Source organism: Sinocyclocheilus rhinocerous, unplaced genomic scaffold (assembly GCF_001515625.1).
Source record: "Sinocyclocheilus rhinocerous isolate Xijiao unplaced genomic scaffold, SAMN03320098_v1.1 scaffold2648, whole genome shotgun sequence".
NCBI lineage: Eukaryota > Metazoa > Chordata > Actinopteri > Cypriniformes > Cyprinidae > Sinocyclocheilus > Sinocyclocheilus rhinocerous.
In genome coordinates, this window is record NW_015655994.1 from 83,164 (window position 1) to 88,698 (window position 5,535).

Below are 5,535 nucleotides of genomic sequence, written 5' to 3' on the forward strand. Positions count from 1 at the left end.
AACAACACTGAACCACAGCACAGGACTGATTTAACTCATAATCCATAACCAGATAACTGAGATGGAGAAGAATGAACTGCAATATTACATAAAAGTACCATTCAAACCATTGGATGAGTGTTTATTTCACTGTTCATATTCCATCTGTTCATTTCACACGTCTGAATGAAATACTCTTTTTGAAGTCAATTACAACGGTCTGTAATGATTCATCCACTGAAGGCGAGTTGAAGTGTGAAGAACCCAAGTGCAGTTTATTTACAGTGTGATCCAAATATCCAAACAATAATCCGAGACTTGACTTGACATGAACAGACTTGACTTCACTAGGCATGAACAGACTTGACTTGACTTGACGAGGCATGAACAGACTTGACTTGACATGAACAGACTAGAACATGACACAATGAACAGAGGAACCAATAGCATGAAGACAAGAGGGCAAGGGAAGCATGACACTAACAGGGTGAACCAATTACAAAATAAAAGGCATGAAAACATGAACATGAAACAAAACCCAAAACCCAAACCCCACATTACACGGTATCAAAGTTTCTGCAAAAATACATACACATATTCTGCCAATTTTGTGTATAATTTGAGGAAATGAATGTATATTGCCTATCTTATTAATATAACAGCTATGAGTTCTTTTTACAATTTTTGTTCCAACCGTATTAAAAATAATGCCTGTCACAATGGTTTTGTCATGTTGATTTGTTTATTTTGTTTTGTGATTCCCAGAATGTTTTTATTTGTTTCCTAAAAATAACCAAATGGGAACGTTAGAGGAACGATCTGTTTGCAGGGATTGTAGTGACAATATCTATATTAACTGTGGTGTTTTAGAAACTATTAATGCTCACTTTTGGTTGAGTTGGATTTATTATAATGCTCGTTTGTCAGCTGTCAGCTGCTTGTAAAGAAAGTCAACCAGGTGAATGCCACCCTGATGATCGAGACTGGGGGACTATTAAGCAGGGCTTTTTTTCAGCAGGGCTGTTTCACTAAGCATAGAAGAAACACTTCATTGTACAATGTGTAGCTGTTGCTAAGTAACATAAAGCTCAAAACTGCCAGACAAGGGTTTTGAGCGCTTGAGCTAGTTAAGATTTTACATGAAACAGTTGTTTGAAGTGTTGATGACTGTTTTATCAGGTTGCCATGGCAACAGCCCAGATCCTGTTCCATCGCTTCTTCTACTGCAAATCGTTTGTGAGACACTAACACTTTATTTCACTAGTCCATTTTTTGATGTTCTGCTAACTGTAACTGTGTCAACTTATTCTGCTAACCCTAACCATAACCTAACAGTCTACTAGTGCTCTAATGAGATTTAATTTACATGTAGTTGCTTACAGTTAGCAGAATGTCTAAAGTGGACGTCTCTAAACTAGCCGTCTTTCTCTCGCGGATGACCTCATGACCTTCAACCCTGTCTCAGACGGTGGCCATGGCGTGTCTTCAGCTGGCATCTAAGATCGAAGAGGAGCCGCGGCGAGTGAGGGACGTGCTGAACGTCTTCCACCACCTCAAACACGCCGCGGGAAGCAGGTAACCTAACTTTAGGCCAGAAATGTTTTATGCATAAATATTTATGCAAGGATACAAATTTTTAAGTAATGCATTGTGGGTTTGCAAGCCACACCCTGTACATCCTGCATTTTAGCCCAGAAATTGGAGATTTTTGCAGTTTATATGCAGATTCTTAACCGAAGCATTTTATTTACACACAACCTGCATTTTACGCCAATAATGTACTTTTTACACAAGTATGCCAATTCCTTGCTAATGCGTCACAAGCTTGTGTGTTACGGTTAGACTGATGCATTTCTTACATGCATATGTGCACAAAGTCCCACAGACACCGACAGAGGGAGCAGGAAGGAGCGCGGAAAAAGGCATATTCATCTCACAGGAGATGATGTCATCGGGTGGGGGAGGGGCCCCAAAACTGACCAATCAGCTGGTCAGTTTTCAAACGTTGCGTCGGGTCGCCCCGCCCATCACGGACCCCCCAAATCCCTCATATTCGGGTTGTGCCTCATCGGGAGTCTCAATCTCAATCCCAGCGTTTGTGTTCTCCAAGAACGGAGACGAGAACTCCACCGAGGTCAGTCTTTCTCTTTATTAATCTATCAGTGTGCATAGACTATTATTTAACTTGTGTTTACCTCTCGCCCAGTCGCTGATGTTGGTGAGCAGCACTACTCGGCCCCTGCTTGGCTGCATCTGGGACTTTCCGTCAGTCTACAGTGGCCTGGCCTTCGCCACCTCCTCCATGGTGATCCACGAATCCTTCCCATCTGCCTGATGAGTGTCACCAACCACTCTATGCTCACGGACAAACACGAAGAGCCGCCAACGACGGGCGGCTAAGATGAGCTCCATGTTCCTAGAGCAGTACCGACCAAACTCTAAGTATTCAACTGAAGACCTGGTGTGTGACATCTGCATCCGTGAAGACCCCACAAAATGGTTTGGCAAGCAGTTTTCTCTGCATTTTCCTGTGTTGATGCACATTGAAAATTGGATACGCCCCCAAGTGCAAGATGATGTCATCAATGTTTTTGGTTCATTTTCCCAACAGAGAAACAGTATAATTTTAATCTCTACTAAAAGGTTCATTTTCATTGGGACACTAGCATGTTGATGACCTCAATGTTACAGACATGATCAATTTGGATTTGGATTTCTCTCAAATCTAGTGTACAAATCCAACCGGTTGATAGGGACCAACAAGACCTACTAAGCAGTACAGTGCCAGACCCAAACCTTAATTATACTGTGATGAGGAACTAATGATCTTCATGGATCCTCTATTGCAGCCGTAATCCTCTGGGAACAGATGCACTGGCTGTGAGCAAGTCGCTTCATGTTTTTGGTTCTCCATGGTGAACATATTTAGACAGGTTTTGAACCCTGTCTTGTTTTTAGGCAGATGAATATAACTTTTAAAACAGTCCAGCACAAACGTTACTGCCGCTCATCAACGGCAACATCAAGAACAATCCTCTGTAGGCTAACCCATCCCATTTAACAACGCTCGGTCTGACTTTCGCGGCCTTCGAAGGATGCAGCCTTTGAATTGGGACACAGCTAGTATCAGAGAATGAAAGGACGAGTGATAGTAGAACATCTCTGTGTGTTTTCCCAGGTGATCCTGGCTCTGAATATCCTCTTTATTTTGTCTTGCGGCGCCAGTGTCACCTCTGTCAACTACTTCAACTACAACCGCTGATCTTCCACCTCTTCCACGGCGTTCCTGCTCATCGTCGCTCGCATCGCTAGCATCGCAGTGGGCCGCAGGAAGCTCAGAGCGTTTATGAACTCAGTTCTGTCGTGTATAATCTGACAGACAGACCTCTCGCTCTATATGGACAGACAAACTACAGATATCAGAGACATATCATATTATTTTCTGCATCATAATAGTGTGTTTCTGTGTGTCGCATTATTTATTTTTAATAAAGTTGCATGTATTTACTCAAGAACGAAGACTGAAATAGATTGAATTGAATGAAATAGAATGATTTAATGCATATCAAATCATATAACTGCTGTAAGCGCATCTGGTTTATCGGTGCCAACCTGAATGAAACTGAAGTATCAGTAAGGGTTAGTTTGAGTAATTTCATTCGTCCTGAGAAGAAACGTCCTGAACTGAAGGTTTGTACTCTCTCGTGTTTCTATTGACTCATCATTGCAGTAGAGACTGAAAACGTCTGCTGTCTCACATTAAACTTCTCTAATTTCATGTCTGCTAGGGCCTCTGGCTTTGGACGAATGCAGACGTACACTGGATTGCTTCTGTTATAATCAATGAAGGGTTTGCAGTTTAGGCAGCTTCATTGATTATAACGGGACTGATCTAATTGTGTCACGTCATGTCACACCACTGGCTTCACAGGAGAACGCCGATGTCTGACAGAAATATGACACACAAAGTAAACTTTTTTTTACTTTGCAAACGTGAATATTAGCAAGTTTATAGTCATGTAAAATCATGTTTGACTGTTTATGCCACATAATGGTTATCCTTCCTGAGCTGTTGCTCCTTTCCTCCTAGAATGGTTTTAAATGTTTGTTTGTTTGTTTTCCGCCTTATACTGAGCTATCATTTGGGTTAAATGTGTCACCCAGGCTGCTGGGTTAACTGTGCAGCCTGATTGTTATGATAGATGAACCCTTTCCTGTATTTATCCACCAGATTGGCTGTATTTTTGTGTCTAACCCAGCATTTATTACAGAGCATAGTCTTTAAAATGGTGCCAAACAACACGAAGCAAACATAATCAATGAAGGGTTTGCAGTTTAGGCAGCTTCATTGATTATAACGGGGGTGGGTTGTTTCAGGGTTGGCATGTCACACCACTGGCTTCACAGGAGAACGCCGATGTCTGACAGAAATATGACACACAAAGTAAACTTTTTTTTACTTTGCAAACGTGAATATTAGCAAGTTTATAGTCATGTAAAATCATGTTTGACTGTTTATGCCACATAATGGTTATCCTTCCTGAGCTGTTGCTCCTTTCCTCCTAGAATGGTTTTAAATGTTTGTTTGTTTGTTTTCCGCCTTATACTGAGCTATCATTTGGGTTAAATGTGTCACCCAGGCTGCTGGGTTAACTGTGCAGCCTGATTGTTATGATAGATGAACCCTTTCCTGTATTTATCCACCAGATTGGCTGTATTTTTGTGTCTAACCCAGCATTTATTACAGAGCATAGTCTTTAAAATGGTGCCAAACAACACGAAGCAAACGAGATTGATTCCTTGAAAAGAAATACGTAAGAAGTTCTCTTCTTGTACATTGTGTTAAGAAATGTCTCTGTTTCTGCGTCAGTCAGTCAGATGTGTGTTGTATAGAGTTGTGTTTTTATCTCTGCTCACACCTGTGAGGCTCTGATGTGTTTCTACCGCCACCTAGCGACCATTAAACAACACTGAACCACAGCACAGGACTGATTAACTCACAATCCATAACCAGATTTAAGGAAAACAAAATACTATGGAAGTCAATGGCAGCCACCAACTGTTTGATTACCAGCAATCTTCAAAATATCTTCTTTTGTGTTCAACATAAGAAAGCAACTCATACAGGTTTGGAACGACATGAGGGTGAGTAAATGATGACAGAATTTTCATTTTTGGGTGAACTATCCCTTTAAGTTATGGGGCTGTCACGTGATGAACGAACGACTCGAAACAGGTGAACTACTTGACTAGTTCCAGTTAGGGATGCAACGATTATAGATTTTGTTGGTACGATTATTGTCTGAGGAATAATCACGGTTTTACGATTATGACGATTATTATGCATTTATTCATTTCCCAACATTACTAATGTATAAAATCACATGAACACTCTTTAGATATTAAAGTGTTATTTATTGCTGGCTTTTGAAACAGAAATAACACAGTAACCAACAATACAGCACAAAATAATAATAAACAAAAGACAAACAAAAGTCCATCTCTCCCACTGGAATTAAAAAAGGTGACCTCTGCTCTGTAAACATCCATGACAGT